Genomic DNA, 14,367 nt, shown 5'->3' on the forward strand with positions numbered 1-14,367 from the left:
ATCCTTCACATTTGAGAGAGGGCAGTGGGTTTAACAGGATCCTGACCCAAACCTGGCACAATATCAAATAGAATTTTGATAAATTGCCACAATTTGTAATCTTTAAGTTACTCTCTTCAATTAAAACAAAACATATACAAACACACATTCCCCACCTGTTTGTGGTCCTCTTCAATGATTAGCAAGTGAAGATGCCATGGATATAGAGGAAGGGATGAGCCTTAGGTCAACACCATGCACCTCTTCAAGATGCACAGGTGTGAACACCAGTAGCAACTCTGCATTTACTGCACACCAAGACCAAGGTGTGAGAGAGAGCAGAGAATACAAGTGACATCCCAGATTAGTAATGCCTTGGGAATTTATCCCAAATAACAAGGGTTATTCAGTGGGTACAGGGCCCAGAGTCTAAAAAGCTGCACAATTAATCCTCTGAAGCTCTCCTGCTTGCTAACTCCAACCATTTTCCCCTCTATGCATCAGTGATATAATAGGTGTTCTGTGTGGAAGCAGAGTCCGAAAAAGGAGCAAGGATGAGTCACTCTACAATGAAAAAGAATTATAAACAGTTTATATAAATGTTGCATACTTTCAGTCATGGAGTGATTTTAATGGGATAATGGGTAAAACTGGGGCTAAATGGGTTAATGAAGGAGATTATTTTACATAGCATGTTGTAATAACTTGGAATGCATGTCCTGTAAAAACTGTGGAGGTAAATGCAGCAGCAATTTGCAGAAGAGAATGTAATTAAGTTGATGGAAAAAAAAGGGTTACAGGGACTAGGATTTCTTGATGAGTTGAGAGAGAGATTATTGTCATACACACTAGTACAATGTACAGATGCAATGAAATTCTTAATTGGTGAAGATTCACTAGCTGCACATTACATTAACAAAAATGCAGGAGAGAGCGAGATGGTAAGTATCAATGGTTAGATAAATATTCACAGTTGTCAGTGCAAGAAAAACCAAAGAGTGGCACTTCAGTATTGCAGACGGATCTTTTGCTGGTCTTGGATAGGTCATATTTAGGATAGGACAGAAAAGGTTGAGAACCTGATAATTGTTGGATAAAAATAATCTAAATGTGCCATTTTTCAGGTTTCTGACCCTCTGCCTGAAAGTAGCAGTGAGATGAGGGCTGTGACCAGGGTAATGGGGGTCCTTTATGATGTTGGTTGCCTTCTTGAAGCAACATTTCACATGGATGTCTTCAATGGATGGAAGGTCAGAGCTCGAGCTGGGCTTGGTTTGGTTGGGCAGCCCTCTCCATTCCTGAGTTTGCAAATTTACAATGCAGGCCATGATGTAGCCAGTCAGTGTACATTCCACAGTGCTCCTGTAGAATATCCCAGGGCACCTTTAGCAAGAGCTAGCTTGAAGCAAGAGGCTGAATTGTCTGCTTCCTTCCCAGAGGTCTCTTTGGTTATCTGAAAGGTGGGTATTTTTCTGAACTCGAGGTGGACTGTGGCACAATTTGGTCCCAAGAGTGAGCTCCTCCAACCACATGAGCACTAAAAATATAGAGCAGATAGGATTGCTGAAAATACCAGCTGTGAAACCAGTACGATGAATGGTTGTGGTGTTGATTAAGAAATAGGGAGGTCCTTTGTGGTCTTGTGAGGTCCATAAATTATCCCTCTGACCAAGGCATAGAACACAATTGGACTGAATGATGGTGGTACAGATAGGTTTGATGGTCAACATGGACATGGTGGATCAAAGGGTCAGTTACTCAGCTGTATGACTCCATGAAGAATATCTGCCACCTTTATCGTCCGGTCTGCACGTGACTCTATTAAATGGCCTCCTCAGTTCAAGGGCAATTAGGGATGCACAATAAAACAAGAACCCAACATGAATCCATATGCTGAATGAACATAGAACACCTCTAAATGTCACTCTCAAACCATAGAACTGCATTGTACTTATGTACCCAGAATGCATTAACTAAGCCTTTACAATTTATTACATTTCTCTTCATCAAATATTTTCCAGGAATCCACCCCTCTCAGAAATGAAGGAATTGCTGCAGTTACAAAAGAAGGGAAAAAAAAAACACTTTTGAGATGTTTCCTGTGTAATATTCCAGCAGAGATCACACTTGAAAAAGTACATTGTTGGCTATGAGACTCTGAGAAGTGCTGAGGTGGTGAAATGTAAGTCTTCCTTTTGCTGTCACCATGTCGAGAACTCACGGACTTTCAAAGATCCAGAGACAGGTTGAGAAACTAGAGAGACAAGAGTCCAACATGAAACTGAAAGGTGTTAGGAAAGCAGCCAAAAATATATGAATTAATTTAAAAGAAAGTATGATTCAATCATGAGTACTGTGCAGTACCTAGTCAGCAGGAACTGTACACAAGCGATCCTTTGTTTATCTGGCTATAAGTCACTCAGAGATCACACACTCAACTCTCTCAACTGAGCCCGTCCACTGTGCAATTTTTCTGTCTATTTCTCACTAACGACAAAAAAAAAAGTCCTTCAATTTAAAAGCACCCATTTTTGGTTATTATCCACTCTCAATATGTGAGAACAATCCAAAGAAACAGTGAGTCAAGTCTGACCTGTGCACTAAGCTGTTGCTTCTCAAGGTACATGTGGGTGGATTTTTTCTTGGTAATTACCCCTGCATTTAATATTCCTCCTTACTTTGACAATTGCCTCCTACCTTTTCCCCTCTGATTTCCTGGCTTGTGATTTGATATCCATATCCTACCTGCACTGTGCAAGAGGGATTGCTCCACTATCACCAACCTTGTTGATTTCTCTTCCCTATCACTTGGAACACTCATTCATTGAAGACACAGGACCCCATGCAGGGTCAAGCAAACCTCCACCTCCATAGATGCTGCTTGGCCTGCTGTGTTCCTCCAGCAGTTTGATCTTCACTCAAAAATAAATTGCTGTTTGACTCATGGGAGTGATTGAATTGAGAAAGTCTCAATTATATATCTTGTTAGCATAAACTCTTCACTTCAGTCTTGGAACTTTTTGCAGGTCTAACCTTACACTCAAATAAAAAGCAGACTTCTTCAAAATTAGCAACGTAGCAAAATATCCCAAGGCACTTCCAATTTATCCGGAGGAACCTTGACAGAGTAGATGGGAAGGATCTATTTCCCTTCACAGAGGGATCAAAAGCAAGAGTCAGAGATTTCAAGTAACTGAAAAAAGTTTTAACAGGAGATGAGAAAATATTTTTCCACCTAAAGTCTCCAGACACTCTCTGTCTGAATGTACGCCGGATGCAGAAATTCTCATCACAGGGCTTGGCCATGAACTTGAAAAGCTACACTCTGTCATGCTATGAACCCAGTGATGGGAAGTGGATATAGGCTAGCAAGTAGGGCTGAATGGTCTGTGTCATATAGAACATAGAACACTACAGCACTGTACACGCCCTTCAGCTCTCATTGTTGTGTCAACCCATATATCCCTTAAAAAAAGTACTAACCCCACCCGACCCCATGACCCTCTATTTTGCCTTCATCCATGTGCCTGTCTAAGAGTCTCTTAAATGCCCTTAATATTTCAGCATCCACCACCACCCCAGGCAAGGCATTCTAGAATCCACAACTCTCTGTGTAAAAAAAAATGTACCCCTGATGTGGGCCGAAATAGCCTGTTCCCATGCTGTATGTCTACATTTAAAAAATAATTACCACGAAGCTACATCGAAGGCACCCTTCTCGGCCCTCTATCCAATCCCCCATCACCTCACCTTCTTTTTCTTCTACCTTCCACTTGCATCTTAGCCTGTGTGCCTCCCGCTTCTCCTTACCTGTCCACCCATCTTTTTATTCAGGCATATGCCTGTCCTTCCCCATTCCTCAAGAAGGCTCCCAGGCCTCTCCCACCCTTTACTTCCTGTAGCTGCTGCGTGGCCTGCTGAATTTCTCCATCACTTTTTGTGCACTGCCCAAGACCACTGCATTTGCAGATTTTCTTGTGTAGCATCATTAGGGAGTTAATGGGCATGTATGGGAGAGGCAGGGGAACAGGGAAAAAAGGAGATGGAGTATGGGACAAATGCCATTGCTCCTCTGAGCGCTGGCATAGGCTCAATGGGCTGAATGGGCCCTATTCTGTCTGGCTTTAAGATCTCCTTTATCATTCCACATTACTTAATTTTGTTCTGTGCCAGAGTGTGTGAAAGATCAAAATGTTCCAGACACCCCATTCATCTGCAGAGAATCCATATTCAGCTCACCTTTTTTCAAATTAATTTTAAAATACAGCACAATACAGGCCCTTCTGACCCATGAGCCCTCACTGCCCATATAGACCCATATAACCAATTAATCTACTAACTCATATCTTTGGAACATGGGATATATCAAAGGACCCAGAGGAATCCCACGCAGGTATGGGGAGAGCAAAGAAACCCCTTAAAGTCAGAGATGGATTTGAACCCGTATCACTGGCACTGTAAAAGCATTGTGCTAACCACTGCACTAACTGAGCTGCCCTTGCTGAACAACCGCAAGCTAGCCCTGAGTTACCTGACTCCGTCTGAGCACACGTGGCAGCTGTGTGGTGTGCCTCTGACCACAGTGCTGGGTCCGAAGAAAGAGCCTGCAATCATCGTATACAGAAGGTGAACCAAAACCCCCCATCAGATGCACCGGTACAAACTTAAGCCCATGAATACTCTGAGTGATGCGCTGTAATCCAATCTTCCACATCACCCATTTTTTCCGGCTTCAGTCAGCTTTGTCTTAAAGTACCTTTTCTCTATCCATTCTCCTTATTTCTTTTCATCCTCTAGATGCTCTGCTTGTTAGTTACCATGACGACACTCAGGGTCCCAATGACTGAGCAACAAGGCAAATATGAGTTGGAACAGCAAAAGGTTCAGTCGCTCAAGCATTTGATCTCAAGGTTGTTCCTTAAGGATATGAACCATTTCACTCAACCCCGACAGCACAATCATAAAAAAATTGACTGGCACATGTTAAGGATTGGAAAACTCATTTAAGATCAGAACCCCGTTTTATTTTTTCCTCACAGAATCGTCTCTGGATCAGCAAGTAGTGCTCTTGTTGTAAGGGTTAATGATTCAAAGCCTCTTCGAGCCTAGTCCACTGCTCCAGTGAAGTCCTTGCTGAGTAATGCACAAGAATACAAGTAGGCCACTCGGCCTTTCAAACTTGGCCCACTGCTAGGTCTGAGGTCGTTTCTTTTTGACGTTAGGCCACACTCGTGTGGGTGTAATTTTTGTCACGAAATCAATGCTACAAACAGGCAATCCTGTTCCTGTCACATTCCTGACTGTGGGATCTTTCTGTGCCAAAAAATGACCACCATTTGTCCTACTCTATGATAGGATTACCTTTGGGAAATGCTGTGCAGGGTGCAAGACTCCGCTGGATGTCTTGAAGCTGTGAATGGATATGTTTCTCCTCCCTTGGCCAAGATCCCTTTCAACTTGGGCACAAAACATTGCCAACTGATCTGCTCTACTTTGATAATGCACCACTCTGACCAGTGACTTCAAGGGTCAGAGAAGATGTAAGCACAAATCAGTGGAAAAAACCACTGCGTTTAAGGTCCTTTTTCTTCCTTGAGTGAAATAATTCGCTCTCGTCATCTTATCACAAATATTAATACTATTAATTTTAAAAACATTGGGAAACATTTCTAATATAAACACAGCTATAAAAATCTACTGGAAATAGCGCAAAGTAAAAATATATAAACTCTGTGGCAGTTCAGGAGCTTCCTTACCCATGGAATTTCATTGATCTCATTGCAATTCCAAAGGCAGGCAAGAAATATAGGTCGAGAAACACAAAAAAACACCGTTGCTGGAATTGTGAGATGCTGGAGGGATTCGATAGGTCAGTTTGCATCCATGGAGAGAAATGATCAGCCAATGTTTTTGATCAGGACCATTTTTGGAGACTGACCAAGAAATACAGGTAAAATGCGTACAAGTTCTCCTGACATTCTTCAACCTGAATCGTTAATGTATTCTTTTTTACACTAGCCTCATCTATTGTTCTAATAGACGGCCTCATCTAAATAACAATTACAGTATAGAAGCAGGCCATCTCGGCCCCTCTAGTCCAAACCGATCTAAGTGATCTCCTCTAGACCTACCTACCAACATACATTTTGCCTATAACCCTCCAATCCCCTCTCATCCATTTAACTATCCAACTTTTCCTTAAATGACAAAATTGACTTTGCTGCGACCGCCACTTCCGGAAGGTCATTCTACTCAGCCACCACTCTCTGAGGGAAGAAGTTCCCTCTCATGTTACTTCTAAACTTTTGTCCCCTAACTCTTAACTCATGACTTCTTGTTTGAATCTCAGTTTTTGATCAGTTCCTTTGCTCTTCCCCATTCCCCACACCCCCATCCACCCACCTTCTTATTAGAGTGTCTGCCTGATTTTTGGCATACTTGACGAAAGGCTCTGATTTGAAAACGCGACTGTCTTTTGTTTTCCCAAAGTGATGCATGACCTACACTTCAGAGTATTGCGCTAGATCCCTGCAACTGTGGATCGCTTGTTTACCCCCACAACCCTCAATTCTCTGGTGATTCAATAATGAATCTACTTCCTCCTTCACTACTTCTAATGAAGCAGCCTCCCATAAACCCCCTGGGGCAGAAAATTCCAGCGATGTGCCACCCTATGTGTGAAAAATGCAGGGTCTGAGGATTATTCTCCCTACACTCACATTGATTCTCTCAAACCTATCATTCACATTAACCCTCGGGACAATTCATAGAGGCCAATTAACCTACAAACCTGCACATTTTGTGGGTGCGGTGGGGGGGGGAGAATAAAATTCAGTGCCCCAGGTGGAAACTTAATAAAACTCCACATAGACAACACTGGAGGACCATGAGTGGATCCAGGATACTGGATCTGGTTACAGCAGCTTGGCTAACTCTGCCACTGTGTTGTACTCTGGGAGCAAACTATTGGGCAGGACAGTTTGTACCAGATTATTAAAGTTCCAGTGACTGAGGTTCAAATCCAGCACTGTCCATACCGTGTGTTAATAGTTTCCTCATGACTAACTTATGACAATAAACTCATCATTATCTTTGTCCTCAGGCACACAAATTCCTTGCCTAGTCTTACCCACACATCTCCCCTTTCTTGATAATAATGAGTTTACTGTCATACACATTGTATGCACTGAAATTCCTACTTGCTGCTATGAAACAGGTACTTAATGAAGGAATAAAAATGATGCACTAAATCAAGTTATAAAGAGATAGTATGTCAAAAGATAGATAATAAATGTTCTCAGTTACCAGTGTAAGAAAATAAGTGGTGTTACAATAGTGCAGACAGTCCTTTTGGTGGTGTCAGAGTAGTTTATGATTGGTGCAGGAAGAGGAGGTTCAAGACTCTGATTGCTGGTGGAAAGAAATTGTTCTTTAACTTGAAACTGCTGGTTTTCAGGCTTCTGTATCTTCTGCCTGAAGGTGGGAGCAGAGGAGTCTTTGCACCATCCTTTACTTGGACCGCAGCCCCTTGATCAAGAACCTGGTTCAAACCCCAGCAGCACTTAACCAGATCATCAATAAGCTAATTTCATCTCTAACTTTTTCCAGATCCGACAGAAGGTCATTGGCCTGAAACATTCACTTATATTTCCTCTCCCCGCTGAGACCCTGCAAAATTTTCTGTGGTTTTTCTTTATCATGATTCCAGCACCTGTGGTACTTTACTTTTGTTGCCATATTGAAGGTCATGTTGCTTTAACCAGTAGGGAAGTCACAGAGGTTAATAATCAAAGGGGACCTAAAGGAAAATGTATCAGGGTGGCAGCAAATGTGGAAGCTTGTCTGTCTTAGTGAGGAAATTGTGCATATGAGCTTCAATCTTAAGAAGGAAGACTTAAAACCACCCTGTAGTATCTGCTGATACCATCAGACTTAATATTAGCTTCTGCGATGATACACAGGAGTTTTTTCATATGATCCTGGAGAAAGATAAACACAGCTGTTGAAAAGATAGAATTACACACATAGAGGTTCTCTCGTTCTGAATGGCTAGGAACTAACAGGAGCTCTTTTCATGGAAATGAAAGACTCAGACCTTCCCACGGTCTTCTGCCGAGACATAAAGAAGCCTGGAACCCATTGTCATTAGACCGTTTCTCTGGGCGACTGGCTCTGCCTGGAACTTTTCTCATATCTGTAAAACCATGACCTTACCAGATCAGTGAAGTCATGAGCTGGGGAGCAAGAGAGAGAAGTTCACCAAGCTCTTGGGCCTCCAATAGGCAAGAGATCATGTCAAACTGAGGCTACCCACCAATTGGAGGAACAACATCTAATATTTCGGACCAGATGGCATTAGCATCAACTTCTCTAGTTTCCATTAGACATTCCCCGTCTCTCTCTATCTATCCCTATCCCTCTGTCTCTTTTCCTTCCTTTCAGAGAGCTATCCCTCCTCCTTGCACTTCTCAGTTTGTTTTCTCTTCTCTCCTCCCATCCATATCTACCTATGACCTCTTGATTTTGACCTGTGAACCTCCCCCACCTTTTCATTCAGGCCGTGTCCATTTTTGCTCATACCTGATGAAGTGCCCAGGCCCAAAACATTGGTTACTCTTTGTAACCTACAGATGCTGCATAATGTGTTGAGTTTCTCCAGCACTTCTGTGCACTGCACTCCTCTTGCTCGAAACTTGCCTGCACATATTTATTCTTTGTATGCTCTTCATAATTAGAACATAGAAAATATAACATTAGAGCACAGTACAGGCCCTTCATTTTTATAAACCTCGATCGGGTCACCCCTCAGTTTTCTCTGTTGCAGTGAGAATAATCCCAGCCTATTCAAATGCTCCTTATTGCACTATTGCTTCTGTATCTCGGATGCAATTCTTTAAGCATAGTCAATACAAATTTTTATACAAATCCAACAGGACACCCTAATTCCCATTCTTAATGCCTCCGCCTATAAATGCAAGCATGCTATATGCTTTTTCCAATTTTTTTTACTGCTGGGTTTGGACCTGTGATCAAATGGCCATTCATGTCATTTCTGTTTGAGATTGCATTAAAACCATTAAAAGAAGTATGCAGTGGTCCTGAGAAACAGCAATGAATGAATGATGAATATTGACCGTGGCAAACAATACCCATACTCTGAGATTTAAGTCTTGAAATACAAATGATGAAACATCAAAGCATTCTGGTTCAAGCTTTTTGTCACATGTACCCAGATATGGTGACAGAGTTTGGTCTGCAAGCAGCCCAACAAAACATTTCCGACATAAAGCAAACAGAATGAGTAGATGGCACAGACCAATCATCTATCAATGGAAATAAAGAAATTGCATTTCCTTGAAATAACTATAAATGTGTATTAGGCTAACAGAACAGGAACCTTTAAACAGGAAATCATTATTTTCCAAATTCCACCAAAATTATATGGAGAAAAATGTTGGAAAAGTCTCTCCTCTCTAATTGGAATAAGATGACTGTGAGCACATTAATTCAATCTTCAACAGACACAAATTCATTACAGATTCAATTTTATTATTTTGAACTTATGCCACAAATTTAATTACATGCCACACTTCAGATAACAGTAAAAGTTTTATTTGATGAATTATCCTCATTATTGTTTGTTTATTGCAAGTGGATTTATCAGATACCTTTGAAGTAATGGCATGCCAGGTTGCTTCACCCATATGAACAATTGCTACTCTTCTACCATCAGGCTTCTAAACAACAAACTGAATCAAAGACTCATTTAAGGACTCTTACTTTACTAATTATTTATTACTGAAGATTTTTTTTCTGTATTTGCATAGTTTGTTTACATTTCTTTATTTTTTTACTTTTCTCTCTTTTGTATACATACCTTTCTTCTCGAGTATGGTTTACAGTAACCAGTAAGTAGAAATTATGCCTGGCCCGCAGGAATAATTAATCTCAGGGTTATATTTGATGCTGTGTACATACTTTGACAATACATTTGAACTTGAATTTCAAAGAGGGAAATGATCACAGAACATCTACAGCAGATGCAGGCATAGCTCGGGGGAAGGAAAAATGTTGAGCAGGGGAATTTTGGGGGAAGAACTTCTGAACTTGGGACATTAGCATCAGATGGCACCAGCACCAATGACGAAACATTCAAAACTGAGATGAATACATACTTTCTGGACATAATAAGGGACCCTCTTTAGTTTTTGTGTCTATATCAACTCTCAGAGCAATTCCAGTAGTGGCATTCCCCCATTTATTTACCTGAATGTTCTCTCTCATGCATGTCCCTTCAACACTTCTAACACCTGCCTATGCCATCAATTCACCCACCCTCAGTTTTTTGAGCTGTGGGTAGGAAATTAATCACTGGAAGAAACCAACATGGTCACAACAAGATTGCACTAGCTCCACAAAGACAGCACTGAGGTCAGCATCGAACTTGGATTGCTGGAGTAATAAGCCAACAGGACTAACCACTGTGCTCTGATGCAAGAGGTCAGAATGAAAGAAAACTATTACATCAGTGCTTGTTGGAACTAACCAAGATAGCAAGGGACCAAATCAGACTTTCAAATTTTATGAGAGTTTGAACAGAAATTATTCATTCAAGTATCACTTAAAATGGGAATTTCAGTACTGCTGAAATAATGTACATACAATAACATGTAATGAACTGAAAAGCTAAAATTAACAAATTGGACAAAAGTAAATTCACGACATTTTGGCAGACACCGCCAGTGGGCTGATATCGCCTCAAACCGTGCATCTTGGCGCCTCACAGTTTGGCGGGCAGCAACCTCCTTTGAAGAAGACCGCAGAGCCCACCTCACTGACAAAAGGCAAAGGAGGAAAAACCCAACACCCAACCAACCAATTTTCCCCTGCAACCGCTGCAACCGTGTCTGCCTGTCCCGCATCGGACTTGTCAGCCACAAACGAGCCTGCAGCTGACGTGGACTTTTACCCCCTCCATAAATCTTTGTCCGCGAAGCCAAGCCAAAGAAGAAGATTGTACAATGGACATACGTACCAAAATCCTTGCTAGTTGCACCCTTCATAAAAACTTTCAATAGTATACATCAACTTAAAAAGAGACAATAAATGTAAAAGATAATAAATTTTCAAGAAAAAATGGTGTTACAATTGCTGTGGAGCAGTTGATGACTACTGTAACAAGAAGAGATTCAAGAGCTGGATACACGTTGGAAAGACACTTTCTTGAACCTAGAACTATAGAACAATTACAGCACAGAAACAGGCCACCTCAGCCTGTCTAGTCTGTGCCGAACCATTTTTTCCTAGTCCCACTGATCTGCATCCAGCCCATAGCCCTCCATACCTCTCCCATCCATGTACATGTCCAAATTCTTATTAAATGTTAAAGTTGAGCCTTTATTTACTACTTCAGCTGCAAGCTCATTCCACACCCCCACCACTCTCTGTGTGAAGAAGTTGACTCTCTCATTCTCCCTAAACTGTTCCCCTTTCACCCTTAACCCATATCCTCTAGTTTGCATCTCCCCTGCCCTCAGTGGAAAAAGCCTCCCTATATTTACTCTATCTATCGCTCTCATAATTTTAAATACTCTATAAAATCTCCCCTTATTCTTCTATGTTCCAGGGAATAAAGGCCTATCCTGTTTAACCTTTCCCTGTATCTCAGTTCCTGAAGTCTGGGCAACATTCTAGTAAATCTTCTCTGCATTCTTTCCATCTTATTGATATCTTTCCTGTAGTTAGGTGACCAAAACTGCACAAAAATCTCCAAATTTGGCCTCACCAATGTCTTATATAACTTTAACATAATATCCCAACTCCTGTACTCAATACTTTGATTTATGAAGGCCAATAAACGCTCTCTTCACAACCCTATCCACCTGTGATGCCACTTTTAGGGAATTATGTATCTGTATTCCCAGATCCCTCTGTTCTACTGCACTTCTCAGTGCCCTAATATTTACCCCATTTTTTTCAGTTAATTTTCCCAGCTGGTCCAGATCCCTCTACAAGCAGTGTCTTCACTGTCCACAACGCCTCCAATCTTAGTGTCATCTGCAAATTTACTGATTCAATTTATCACATTTACATCCAGATCATTGATAGAGATGAGAAACAACAACGATCCCATTACCAATTCCTCAGGCACACCACTAGTCACAGGCCTCCAATCTGAGAAGCAATCTTCCACTACTACTCTCTGGTTTCTCCCATCGAGCCATCATTGAATCCAGTTCACCACTTCACCATGAATACCCAGCGCCTGAACCTTCCTGACAAACGTCCCTTGTGGGGCCTTGTCAAAGGCCTTACTAGATTCCATGTAGACAACATCCACAGCCTTCCCTTTGTAAACTTTTCTGGTAACCTCTTCTAAGATGAGAAAGTTTATAACCTAGAAGTGCTATTCTTCAGGCTTCTATACTTTCAGCCTGAAGGTAGTATCAAGAAGAGGTTCTGACCAGGATAATGGGAGCACTTTATGATATTGAGCCAGATATGAAAGATTTAGAGAGATATGGGTGAACACAGGCAGGCAAATGGAATTAACTTGGGTAAACATCTTGGCTGGCATGGACAAGTTGGGTTGCAGGGCCTGTTCCCGTGTTGCAAATTTCTATCACTCTATGTTACATCAAAAGATCATAGAAAAATATCCAATTGTAGTGGAGCCATTAGGGAGTAGAAAGAATGTCCATTTTGGACCCCTCAAATGTGGACCAGCTGAGGAGTTGCAGTGACCACCCACACAAAGTCAGGCCTCTGTCACTGGAGTGGGTATGAAAATAATATGTCAGACAGTCAGGAACTGAGACCTTACAAGATGTAAATTTATTTTTATTTTCCCAGATCTTAGTTCCTTTGACTGACAGGTTTAGTGAAGACTTTGACAGCCAGATTCTGACTAGGTTTGGAAGGAAACAAAGTGTCCGTAATTTACATTGTTCACGTGTATGTCTGAGGGATGGACAATCCTACTACTGTCTCAACAAGCACAGAACATTTGCGTGGAGAGAAAGATGATGTAGAGCAGGGATTCCCAACCTGGGGTACATGTACCCCCAGTGGTACATTTGCATTTTTCAGGGGATACATTGGGTCTGAGAGAATAACCACTACTGTACAATACATGGTGTTGTAATTTGCAGTCAGATTGCACAATGTCATTTTTATTTATCCTTAATTTTTAGGGGTACACAGGAACCTATAAAAATGCCCAAGAGGTACAGAGGAACAAAAAGGTTGGGAACCCCTGATGTAGAGAAATACATATGAAATGAATCACTGACAGGAGGAACATACAAAGAAACTCTTCAAATTCAGAACTGAACATTCAGGTAAGCATTCCCTCATCCACTTATTGCAAGTAGTTTACTCCACTTCCACTCCCAAAGTTTTTTAACAAAGGCACAGTGCAACTCACCCAATATTATGGGCTCCTTACATAATCTAAACAACAGGTACTAAGCTTAATTTCATGCCGTAACTCTTTGGGCAAGTTTTTGGGATTCTGCCTTAATAAATAGCTCAGTGTCAAAACGTGTTTGATAATTGCTCCTGTGACACATCCTTGGAATAATTTACAATGTAAATGGAACACAAGAACATAAGAAATAGGAGCAAGAGCCAGCTGCCTGACCCATTGAGCCTGCTCCGTCAATTAAGACCCACAAACCTATCAGTTCCCATAACCCTTCAAAATTCTATGTCTCTGTCTTGACTAGTGCATTAATTGAAGTAGCCTCCACTGCTTCCTCAAGCAGAGAATTCCACTGACTCACTACTCTGGCTACAGCAAGAACTTCAATGCATGTGCATCATTGTATAATGTGCATGACAATCATCTCGTCATTATCACTGGTCTCTGTTTTTGCTGTGGGAAGATAGATCACCTTCATCAAACAAACAATGCGTTCAGGGAGAGCAACATATTTATTGTACCTGTGCTTCAAAGAAAGAATGAAAGCATACTCTGCCAAAAGATATATACTTTCAATAATGACTGCGCTTACCTGCTAATTTTTCCCTCCCTTGAATTGGAGAAGTGGGGTCAGTTTTGCCAGCTGCTAACCTCAGACACTCACTGCAAGTCCTGCACAAATTAATAAATGTGCATCAGCATAAGTGAAACATAAAAGCGTCACATTACATTCCTGAACACAACCAATTTTCTTTGCTTGTAACCATGCATTTTGATTCCCATCTTGTTACCTTGCCTGGGACCTGTGCCAGGAGGAACGTTACCCCTAGGCAAAGACTGACGTGAGCAAACATCTATTGTTCAGCAGTTGTGAAAGGTCAAACTATAAACATGATTTGTTCCGTCTCAAACAAAAACCACAAATCTTCACAATATTCTTCCATGACAACACGATCTCATTCAGT

At 41.4% G+C, this 14,367-nt stretch overlaps 1 protein-coding gene across 1 annotated transcript in view; it reads right to left on the reverse strand.

The window, feature by feature from the left end:
- The window catches only part of bmpr1ba (bone morphogenetic protein receptor, type IBa), a 342,233-nt gene extending 328,158 nt beyond the window's left edge, over nucleotides 1-14,075 (reverse strand). Inside the window, exon 1 of the mRNA XM_069925682.1 lies at nucleotides 13,995-14,075. The gene's annotated coding sequence lies outside the window, so the exon portion shown is untranslated. The remainder of the gene's footprint in view (nucleotides 1-13,994) is intronic.
- Nucleotides 14,076-14,367: the final 292 nt, after the last annotated feature.

The sequence above is a fragment of the Narcine bancroftii genome, chromosome 3 (assembly GCF_036971445.1).
Source record: "Narcine bancroftii isolate sNarBan1 chromosome 3, sNarBan1.hap1, whole genome shotgun sequence".
NCBI lineage: Eukaryota > Metazoa > Chordata > Chondrichthyes > Torpediniformes > Narcinidae > Narcine > Narcine bancroftii.